This window comes from Onychostoma macrolepis, chromosome 18, assembly GCF_012432095.1.
Source record: "Onychostoma macrolepis isolate SWU-2019 chromosome 18, ASM1243209v1, whole genome shotgun sequence".
Taxonomy (NCBI): Eukaryota; Metazoa; Chordata; class Actinopteri; order Cypriniformes; family Cyprinidae; genus Onychostoma; species Onychostoma macrolepis.
Window position 1 is genome coordinate 21,446,419 of NC_081172.1, and position 12,618 is coordinate 21,459,036.

Consider the following 12,618-nt stretch of genomic DNA (forward strand, 5'->3'; position numbering starts at 1 on the left):
ATAAACACTCTGACTACTTACAATGGGCACAATCTGCATGAGAGTTGAGGCAAAGGCCAATGACAGCAGTAGGAGTAAAAGTCGTAGAATTTTGTATGAGTATGTTGGTAACACTTTATAATAACTGCACACTATGAATCATTAGTTAAGCATTAGTAAATAGTCAATTCATCATTTATAAAGCATTGTTCCAACATTAATAGGCATTAGTAAGCACTTTATAAATACAGCTATAAATGTTTTGTTCTTGAGCATATCTATAATGTTTAATAATTGTATTTTCCTGCTTTATTAATGATCAAGTTATTTCTAAATTATTACGTTATTTACAAACCAGTTATTTAGGAGTTGTCAGTGGTTCATAAGATCATTTATAAAGTGTAAGTAAATGATTAATAAACTATTTAAATGTACATTTATATATCTTATTATGTAGAAACATGATAGTAGTTGCTCAGTGTGTTAATAAATGCTTTATTAACACATATTCCTTCTGTAATTCATAATTAAGTCAGGTAGTTATAAAACATTTAGTAGTTGCCAGCCATCTATTTTTGTGAGCTCAACTAAAGTGAGGACTATTTATACCTTATAAAGCATTTACAAAGCAGATTTAAAGACTCATTTATCTCCCAAACAGAAAAGTTAAACAAACACAACACAGAGGGATACAGAACACAGACATATTTTTTTTTCAAGGTGCAAAAAATGAAACTGTACAACTGCACACTTGATAAAAAATGAAAACTAAACATCTGCAATTTCATAGAAAAAAAAATTAAAGTGTACAGTTGTACAGTTTAATTTGTTTGCATCTTGAAATAAATATTTCTGAGTTCTGTATCCCTGTGTTGTGTTTATTTTTCTGTTAGGAAGATAACTGAGCCTTTAAATCTCCTTTGAAATAGATATGCTTATAAATCAAGAACAAGGAATTTATAGCTGTATTTATAAACTGCTTACTAATGACTATTAATGTTGGGACAATGCATTATAAAGGATGAACTGACTATTTACTAATGCTTACCTAATGATTCATATCGTGCAGTTATTATAAAGTGTTACCAGTACGTTTGTACAATATCATATGAATTTTCTGATTTGCTAAATTGTATGAATTATTACTCCTTCAACACGACAATTTGTTGAGGGTTCTTCCTGATGGGGCCGTGGGGTAAGTAAACCAAAGTTAAAGAAACATCAAATGCTGTACAAATAGTCAAGGTGCTCAGACCAACACAGACATACCATTGGAAATGTTTGCCTTTGTAGCTTTTGGTCTTCTCCGTAAACGCACGATACGGTCAAATTCAAATCCCATGACAGGCCTTGCTTTGGTCTTCCCTCTCAGCTGCAACGAAGAGAAATATACTGTATACATGTTGAGACAGTATGTTAAAAATGATCCGTGAGCAAAATATTTGAGAGGAAGGACTATAAGGACAGATATTATCAACACAATATAAGCATGTGTTCATTAAAGCAAATCAGTTATTACTAAAAGTGTTCAAAAAAACCTGTGAAGGGCTGAACCTTTGAAGGACTTATTCAGCCTCCTTGACAGCTTCTTCAAGATCAGCATTGAGAGCTTCGAGTTCAAGTTCCCTGTTAATTCCAGCAGCTTTCTGGAAATATGTTTTAAAAATATGCCATGATGAACCACAGAAAGAGAGCGAGCAAAATATGTGTAAATGAATTACGGATTCATTTAAAAAAAATAGAAAAGGAAAAGCTGAGAGAGAGAGAGAGAGAACCTTTGCAAGAGATGGCTTCTTAAAAGAGCTGCTGGAGTATGTGATCTGACTTAACTGCAAGACAAAAAAAAATATTGAATTACAATTACTTCACAAAAACATATTAAAGGCATGGAAAGCTTTGTGGTTACTGTTCTTTACAAATAGTATACTGTAAAAACAGTTACTGTGGTAAAAACATGGTAAGTATTGTTGTTACTGTGCTTTAACTACAAATACCAGAGTAAAACTACGGTTACTGACGTAAACTCATAGTAAGTATCGAGGTTATGGTGCTTTTGTAGCACTCCTGGAAAGAAGTGTAAAAGAATTAAAGAAAGGATGCTGGTGTGATGGCTTCACGTGTCTGCATTTACTGAGAATTGAATCAATGAGAGCATATGCACACTACAACAACTCAGTACACTACATGGTCAACACATGTATGACTTTTGCATAGTAATAACTGGCTATAACATGAACAACTTGAAACACTTTTCATACTCATCTTTTACAATTACCAAAATGACACTCAATCTCATATTTCTCCAGAAGATTAGAGCTTCGAAGATATGCAGATAAGCACCAAAATAATCTATTAATAAATTGACACTGTAAAAAGGGTATTTAGAATACAATCCATATTCTCAGTTGAGAACATGCTGCTCAGTTCGTTGTCTGATGTATTACATTGAATGACGAGACATATGAAATTCACTCTTCAAATACATTCACTCAAATATAACACCTAACAGTTAACAGCCATCACCGCAGATTAACGACCACGTATAAATTGAAGATAATTCATAACGCTAAACAATATTATCTCTTATAGATTCGATTAATATTTCTCTATAATATAGCTCTTAATAAAGTATCAAATAACAGTTTTCAACACATACAACTCGCTTATATTATTTCAAATAGTGTTTATACTCAAATCGACAGTATATGTTGTGCATTCTACTTTGCAGTTACCTGGAAAGAATTGTAAAAGAATTAAAGAAAGGATGCTGGTGTGATGGCTTCACGTGTCTGCATTTACTGAGAATGAAGCGCATCACGGGCGCGCACCCCAACCAGGCCCGGAGTGGCCATCGGGAGAACCGGGAGAATTCCCGGTGGGCCGCTCTGGCCCGCTCATAAATTGGGCCGGCAGACTCGCCTGCTTTTTAAAAAAAATGTATTTTAATTTTTTTTTACATACACAGAATAACGTCTGTGTGTTAAAGTTACTGTGTGGCTGATAACTAAGCTAATATCACTAGATTTGAATTTAACATTAAAATGTGACGTTTTCTGTTGTCAGAGCGCGCACGCCCTCTCTCAATTCAATTCAATTCAAATTGCTTTATTGGCATGACATACTTGGATACATATTGCCAAAGCATTGTACATAACAGAATAAAAAAAAACAAATATACATCCATAAATAAACAAAACAAAATACATCCATATATATTTGTATAAACATTAATGGCACTACTAATGCAGATGTGTTCACTCTTTACTTCTTAGTTTATGGCATTTATAAATATGTTGTGCAACCAAAGAGGAAATAGGTCCTTCACCAAGTAATATTCCTAGTTTGTCATGTTCATGGAGTGACTGGAACTCAGGAATAATCTGCTGTATTTGACAGTACAGTGCGTCTCTGAAGGACGTGTATTTGTCACAGTGGAGGATGAAGTGTTCCTCCGTCTCAACTGATCCTGATCTACATTCGTTACAGATTCGCTCTTCTTTAGGTAACCACGTCTTTTTATGTCGTCCTCTTTCTATGGCCAGCTGGTGGTCACTCAGTCTGTACTTCGTCAGTAAATGTCTGTGAGTTATATTCCTGACTGAGACCAGATAGTCAGCCAGACTGTACTCTCTGTTGAGTTTCAGATAACATTGGAGACGACTTTGGTCTTTGGTTTGTTCTTTCCAATGCTGTATGTATGTCTCCTTCTCTTTATTCATAATTTCTTTGATTTTTCCAGGTTTTTCAGGGTCAGTGATATTGAGTGCTTTGTTAGTCAGATCTGACACCATTACACAAAGATGACTTTTTTGAGCACTCATTTTTAGTGCTTTAAAATGAAGAGAGTCTTCAGAACTAGAGTTTAAGTGGATCCAGAACTTTAAAACTCTTTTTTTAATGATTAGATTCAGGGGGAGACGGCCTAACTCCGCTCTGCAGGCGTTATTAGGTGTGTTTCTGTGCACATGAAGGATGCTTCTCTCTCTCTCTCTCTCTTCCTCTACACAAGTGCGTGTCCCATGACGTTGCCATGGAGACAAACCGAAACCATTAATGCTGTGGTGTGAGTTAGCCAGAGTGCACTAATCGCGGGAGGAATAAAATGGATAGTAAAAAAAAAAGAAAGGTATTGGCCAAATGTGTCAAATGTGTCAAACTGACAAATATTTTTTCAAGAAGACAAATGAGCACAAGTGAACTGGCGACTCAAGGTACAGTGACTAGCAACATTTACAGTTATGCATTTGGCAATTAAATGTAAGTGATTTTAGCCTGTTCTTTCTTTCTCTCGAGATGCTTACTGATTTTCAATTTAGTTATTGATGACTGCTTGGCAGCTTTCAATTTTGAATTGAACTTTTTTTTTTTTTTTAATAATGTTACAGTTGTATGTTTTGTAGCAGAAATGTTTCATATAATTTATTTCATTATTTTATTTATTACATTGACGTGGATATAAAAAAAAAAAAAAAACAGTAGAGCAAAAAGTATATTTCTTACTGCACTACTTTATTTTCGTTTGAATGCAAACCATTTTTTCATAATGTAACAGTTGGACTACTTGTTGCAGAAAACTCAGTATGTGATTTGTTATTGATATTTATGGCCATATTTACATTATTCATATTTTTTATTGAAACATGTCAAAAATAAATATAGCAGGATAGTAAGAACAGATCTGTCACTTCATTTATCCAGATTCCACCACAGTGGGAGGGGGTTGGATGGGGATAGGTGGGCTGGTCTTGAGCATTACACTCCTGGGCTGAAAATGGATCCCACTCCGGCCCTGACCCCAACCCACCCAGACAGCAACATAGTGTTGGCCCAGATCTGGCCCACATCTGGCCCGCGTGAAATCAATGCGGGCCAGATGTGGGCCGGACCTGGGCCGACACTGCTTGCTGTCTGGGCAGCGTACGATGACGTCATGCAAGTATGCCGAATGGAAATAATTAATTTACTAAATGCACAAAATATATTTTCCTTCTCATAAACACAAATAACGAATTAAATACTATTTTACAATATTACAAAAATAACATTAACCAGTTTTATATTAACTTTGGGAACTTAATCACCATATCACACTCTCCCCCTCAAAATAAAGATGTCGTCCCGACATCAAATTACTTAGTCACAGATATGCCCCATTTACAGTATTTAACTTCCTTAAGCTTTACCCAACGAGTATCTACAATATCAGATATTACAGCATGGTTATCACATGTTACTTGTACATTCTCCTTTTTTCTTTTTTTTTTCTTCTTTTTTTTTACAAGCATACATTCACAATTGTGATATTGCTCATTTCAACTTACAAGAGTCCTTATTCGTCAATAGACAAGAGACACTTGTTTGTAAATAGTCCCATGAGGTAGTTCTAATAAAAAAAAAAAGAAGAAAAGAGAGTCATTTGCAAACCACCAACAAGTCTCTGTTAGGATGGAAAAACAGTCCATTCATTTGCTCTAGCAAGAAAAAATGGCAAAGAGTCCTTCAAGGAAGAAAAAGATTCAAGAAGTGTCAAAAAAAAAGAAAGTCTCAAAGTGATTCAAAGTGTCCACAGTTTCAAAACCGCACAACAGTCGATTATTTTCCATGATCTGATAACAGTTGTTTTTATTTTGCAATAGTTTCTCACTATGGGCAATAAACAGTCTCTGGGTAATGTTCTGTATAGTGACATTTCATGCCTTCAACACAGGCCATACAGTGACTAGTCATGGGGTAAAATTCATGTGGTAGTGCAATTCAAAGTTAATAGCACACATATGAGGGCTGGGGGTAACAAAGGGGTGGTGATGACCAGGGTGTCACAGTTGTCATCCCCCTAGATGCAAAGTGTGGGTAGTGGTTGTTGCCCACTATCTGCACATTGTAGCATGATGGGGACCCAAGATTGTCATAGGTAAACTTTTTAGATGGCCATCGTTTTCTCCTGGTGAACTGGTACCCGTTTTCCTCTTTGGAAGTCCTGTCTCTGGACCCAGGCGCTGCAGCTGCTTCCCTAACAGGTAGGTCTTGTTGTGTTAGGTCAACAGTTGGTTCATTTTCATTAAGTTCTTTTCTCATTTCAGGTGCAGACTCTGGAAGATCTATCTCTGACTCGGCTGGAAGTGACTGTGGCCTTGGTTCCACCACTGGAGAGTTAGATCGAGGCTCAGGAGGTACTGACTGTTGTGGTAACACATTTCTTTTTTCTAGGCAATCACTGCTTTCTTGTGGTCTTATCTGGAAGGGCTCCACTTGAAAGTAGTATTCATCCTCTTCACTTTCATTATCGTACTCTGACTCACATTCTCTTCCCCAGGCGGGCTGAGTTCTGCTGTTTCTAAGTTGATGTCCTTGTTTTGGTTTAGTACTTTGAGCTGGTGTGATTTCAAGACGTAGATTGTCACATGGAAGTAGAAGATTGCGATGTAAAACTCGTGATCTACCTTTACTCTGTTCAGGTTTTACTTCGTAGACTGGTGCATCCTCTGCCACCTGGCGTGTAACAACGTGAACTTTATCCTCCCAGTAATTTCGCAGTTTCCCGGTCCCACCTCTTGGGGTCAGGTTTTATACGAGGACCCTGCCTCCTGGGAACAGGTCAGTACACCTCACTCGTTGGTCGTAATTCCTTTTGTTTCTTTCTGCACACTTGTTTGCCTGTTTTCTCGCTATCTCACACGCGTCCTGCATTCCTTTTGTCCATCGTTCCATGTACTCAGTGTAACTTTGGGAGTTATTGTCGGAGTTGAGTCCGAAGAGAGCATCGATGGGCAACTTTGGTGAGCGTCCGAACAGCAGTTGGAAAGGGGAGAAGCCAGTCACGTCACATCTAGTACAGTTATAGGCAAAGATCAATTTGTTCAGTGCATCTTTCCAATTAGCTTTTTGTCTTTCAGTCAGGGTTTTCAGCATCTGCAATAATGTCCGGTTAAATCGTTCCACCTGCCCATTCCCCTGGGGGTGGTAGGGGGTGGTCCTTGAGCCGGCAACACCACTGTACTTTTTGAGTTGGGTGAGTAGCTGGTTTTCAAATTCTCCCCCTTGATCGTGGGAAAATTCTGGACGGAAACCCAAACTTCAGGGCAAAATCATTGAATAACCAGTATGGGTGTGCAGCGGAGCCATTATTTGTATCTGTATCTGTATCTGTTACAATCTCAAAATTATTTGTATCTGTATTCGGTTAGAACCGGAAGTGGGCGTGGCTTAAACAGGAAGTTCGTCAAATTACATGAAAATACCATTTTAAATGCAAATCTGTTCGATTAATTAAATGTAATGCCATTCACGAAAAGGGCTAATGTAATGCGTTTTTACAGTTGGATTTCTAAAAGGTTTGAAGTTGGGGCTGTTTTAGGATATTTTTGAGTTGTTATAACTCCAGACAAAGCTTTGATTTCTGAGAGACGGGCATAGACCCCAACGCGGCTATTGATTTGCTCTCATTTCATTCATATAGGTTATATTTACACTCATTCACTTTACACATCCAGGCCCATAGCCAGCTATGAGATCCAGACCTTCGTAAATGTTTCATGTTCAAAAATAAAATTTGAAAACATATGAAAAATTATTTAAAATCATGTTGCTGAATAAATTCATGTGGCTGACTCGCAGCAGCTGCGAAACGCAGGAGTGAAGGAGCTTGGCGCAAGTGCAGCCTCCCCTCCGCTCCGCCATGTTGCCAGATCTAGTTATAAGCGCCGCTGGACTTGTTTTAATACTTAATGTAACAGCGTTAATAAAGTAATTAGGGAATTAATAAAGTGGGAAGATGAAGGTTGAGGTTAGAGATTATGTATCCTATTTGCAAAATACACGTTTTAAACTTATTTTGGTGAATTTTACAGGAGATTGATCATGCCTGTTTTTTGTAGCAATATCTGGCAACACTGCTTTGCCGGCACTGACAGGCAGCAATCAAAAAAAAAAGAAAAAAGGAGCGCGCGGATAGTTTATTGCTGAGGAGACCGCATTCGTTAGACAAACGCTATGATTACCATGATATTATCTGTACGAAACAGTGTTAAACGCTATCAAAGCAGTACTAGCTTTGCACAAATCTTAACAACCGCACACCTCACTAATGTAGTGCTGTTCCAGCAAACATGTGATTGTGTCTGCCGAATATTTTTTCCTGTTATTCGGATAAATCCGTTATTCGTTTTGAAGCCATTATTCGTGCCTTTCCGAATAAGGTATTCGGCTTCGGGCACATCCCTAATAACCAGTCAGCTACTGTTTTTGCTGATTTTGAGGTGGTGGCATATGCCTGGGCAAATCAAGTGAAGTGGTCGACGATTACCAAAATGTACTCATAGCCCCCTTTGCATTTGTCCAGATGGAGAAAGTCAATGGACACCAATTCAAATGGGTGGGTCGTTTTGATATTTTTAAGGGGCGCTCTTGTCTCACGGCAGGGTTTTTTCTGTTTGATACAGCAGCAGGGTCTCAGGACATAATTTTCAATGTCTTTCTGCATGTAAGGCCAGAAAAACCGATCCCTAATGAGACTTGTGGTGCAATCGAGTCCCTGATGACCCATCTCATCATGCATCTCTCTCAGAACAGTTCTTTTGAATTGTGTTGGTAACACCAGCTGTTTTCTTTGAGACGTTTGCCGGAACAGGATGCCATGTTCATCTAGCTTCAGCTTCTCCCACTCTCTCAGAAGAATTTTGGCTGGCGAGTTGACTGAACGCCACTGCTGAGGAGACCTAGATCCTGCTTGTAAGCGTTCACTTATTACTCTAATGTCCTCGTCATCCTTTTGTGCTTGTCTGATTTCCTCTTTTGACAGGGGTTTGAGGAGTGCCTCATTTTCCTCCCCACTTGCCAGTACACTCTGACAGGCTACTGCAAGAGTCACATCTGAATTCCCTTGAAACTCCACTGCTTGGATCACCGCTCCCACACAGTCAGGTGAAAACTGCTCAGTACATTCTCTCATTGTCGTCTCTGGGTCCGCCGGCATCCTGGAAAGTGATTCAGCATCTATGTTTTCTTTACCTGGATGGTAACGGATGGTAAAGTGAAAATCGGAGAGCTCTGACACCCATCTACACCCGGTGGCATTCAACTTCGCAGAGGTCAGGACATAGGTCAATGGATTATTGTCACTGAAAACTGTAAAGGTTGGTGCATAGTACAGGTAGTCTCTGAATTTTTCAGTGATGGCCCATTTCATTCATTTCTCCGCTGCCATCAAAGTCCGAGAACCATAGGCAATTACTCTCAGCTTGCCATTCTGCTGCTGGTATAACACAGCTCCCAACCCTTGGTTGGACGCATCTGTATGAAGGATGAACGGTTGAGAGAAGTCCGGGAATCCCAGGATCGGAGGCTGAATCAAGCAGTTAATCAACTTTTCTAGTATCTCCTGATGTTTTTCTGTTCACTCAATTGATTTACTTCATGGCACCACATGATTTTGTTTGTTGTTTCTTACTTTGTGTTTCCCCGTCCTCTGTGGCCAAGCACCTTCAGTGTTACTTTTCAGCAGACCATTTTCGGCAACACCGAAGCTCCAAAAGTATCAAAGAAAAATGTATTTATAAAAAATTCACATAGTGTGTTACGTTTCCAGATGTCTGATGAAGAGCCTGCGTGCTCGAAACGTAACACACTATGTGAATTTTTTATAAATAAATTTTTCTTTGATACTTTTGGAGCTTCGGTGTTGCCGACTTTGCATTTTTAATATGCTTCTACTTGTTTTTTAGTCGAGCACCCATTTGAGATAGATGTGTGTGCTGTTGCTTGCTCTCTCTTTAAAATATACTTTAAAATACACTATTAAGGCTTCTGGAGTCGTTTTTGTGAGAGAATTTTACTTCCGCATCTGAAAACCGCCAAAACCGGAAGTGACGTAACGAGAGGGAGAGTGGTCCATGTTAACCATAGGAAAACAATTGATCGCAATGACAGTTCGGACGGGGAGGAAATTTTAAATGTTTATTTACACTTGTATGACGGACCACAGGTAAAATTATAAGCCTGTTATGCAGCCAAGAGAGCAGAGACGGGTCAGGATTAGACAGAACAACGGTCAGAGGAGACCAAATGAGTTGATGTGTGAGGAGAACAGCAGGTGTCTTGGTGAGAGACCAGTGTTAGCTTACAGATATACACACGTTAGCTAACGATATGTAATCAGGCAATAGCAAAGCTAGTATTGATCATCTATGAGTATTGATACTTACCAGCAACAGAAACTAATAAGCGCTGATCAGGCGTGTCACGCTCGTTAATAGCCGAAACTAACATTACGTGATATAGCGGTTTCTCATCACTGCAGGAAAGAGAGATAAACACGTTTTTGTTTCATTGTTTGTGTGGTATATGCAAAGCTATGGTCACATCTGAGGAAAGTCAGTGCTGCAGGGAGTTAGATACATACTGGGCTTTAGTGGAGAATGTGACCCCAACACTTGATGTGCAGTGTCTGACTCTGCTCCCAGGCTTTGAGGCTTGCTGTCTGAAGCCATATGTGCTACAGATAGCCTATATGCACTTCAGACAGGAGCATAGACCTCTCCAGGCCAGCAGACATGAGTGTGTTTAGGGCAGAGATCATTTATTACTCTGAGCTAAATACTTGTATGTATAAATACATAGTATATTAAAGATTTTAAAACCATCTGAATAATTTTGTCTTCAATTACAAGTTGCCTATATTTAAGTAGGTCACAACTACCTGTAAGTCACACTTTTTGATGCCATTGGTATAAGACAATCAGTATTGGCAGCATACAGACAAGTTGTCCACTGGGCCTATGGTGTTCTGAACAGCCCTTACCTGCATGTGTTGAGTCAGACAGAAGACAGTTTACAGAGGAAGGAGGACTTTATAAAGGTTTTGAATGGCCCCATTTTGTTGACCATCAATAAAAAAATAATCACAATCACAAATTGTTTTACTGTATAAAAACCTGTTTATGAAGTTTACATTAGATATATATCAAGCAGATCTGCATTTATGGTTAATTCAACTCAGTTTTATTTATACAGCACTAAATCATAAATATTATTTCATAGCACTGTTAATATCCAACTAAAACACAACATTGCAACTGTTAATTAACATACATACAGTATACAGGTGCATCTCAATAAATTAGAATGTTGTGGAAAAGTTCATTTATTTCAGTAATTCAACTCAAATTGTGAAACTCGTGTATTAAATAAATTCAATGCACACAGACTGAAGTAGTTTATGTCTTTGGTTCTTTTAATTGTGATGATTTTGGCTCCCATTTAACAAAAACCCACCAATTCACTGTCAATATATAAAATAAACTTTTCCACGACATTGTAATTTATTGAGATGCACCTGTATATATGTGCATCAAACATATACTCCCGAAAGAAAAATATACCATTGGACCCATTTAAAAACATTTAACAATCTTTCAGTCTGGGTATCGCACTAATGTGTTGTTGAAGTGTGTTAAATCGTGAATGCTGTGCTAGATACAGGTGCTGGTCATATAATTAGATATATTTCACTAATTCCATTCAAAAAGTGAAACTTGTATATTATATTCATTCATTACACACAGACTGATATATTTCAAATGTTTATTTCTTTTAATTTTGATGATTAGAGCTTACAGCTCATGAAAGTCAAAAATCAGTATCTCAAAATATTAGAATACTACTTAAGACCAATACAAAGAAAGGATTTTTAGAAATCTTGGCCAACTGAAAAGTATGAAAATGAAAAGTATGAGCATGTACAGCACTCAATACTTAGTTGGGGCTCCTTTTGCCTGAATTACTGCAGCAATGCGGCGTGGCATGGAGTCGATCAGTCTGTGGCACTGCTCAGGTGTTATGAGAGCCCAGGTTGCTCTGATAGTGGCCTTCAGCTCATCTGCATTGTTGGATCTGGTGTCTCTCATCTTCCTCTTGACAATACCCCATAGATTCTCTATGGGGTTCAGGTCAGGCGAGTTTGCTGGCCAATCAAGCACAGTAACACTATGGTCATTGAACCAGCTTTTGGTACCTTTGGCAGTGTGGGCAGGTGCCAAGTCCTGCTGGAAAATGAAATCAGCATCTCCATAAAGCTTGTCAACAGAAGGAAGCATGAAGTGCTCTAAAATTTCCTGGTAGATGGCTGCGTTGACTGTGGACATCAGAAAACACAGTGGACCAACACCAGCAGATGACATGGCAGCCCAAATCATCACTGACTGTGGAAATTTCACACTGGACTTCAAGTAACATGGATTCTGTGCCTCTCCACTCTTCCTTCAGACTCTGGGACCTTGATTTCCAAATGAAATGTAAAATTTACTTTCATCTTAAAAGATGACTTTGGACCACTGAGCAACAGTCCAGTTCTTTTTCTCCACAGCCCAGTTAAGATGCTTCTGACATTGTCTCTGGTTCAGAAGTGGCTTGGTAGCCCTTTTCCTGAAGACGTCTGAGCGTGGTGACTCTTGATGCACTGACTCCAGCTTCAGTTCTCTCGTTGTGAAGCTCTCCCAAGTGTTTGAATCGGCTTTGCTTGACTGTATTCTCAAGCTTGCGGTCATCCCTGTTGCTTGTGCACCTTTTCCTACCCAAATTCTTCCTTCCAGTCAACTTTGCATTTAATATGCTTTGATACAGCACTCTGTAAACAGCCACACCTTT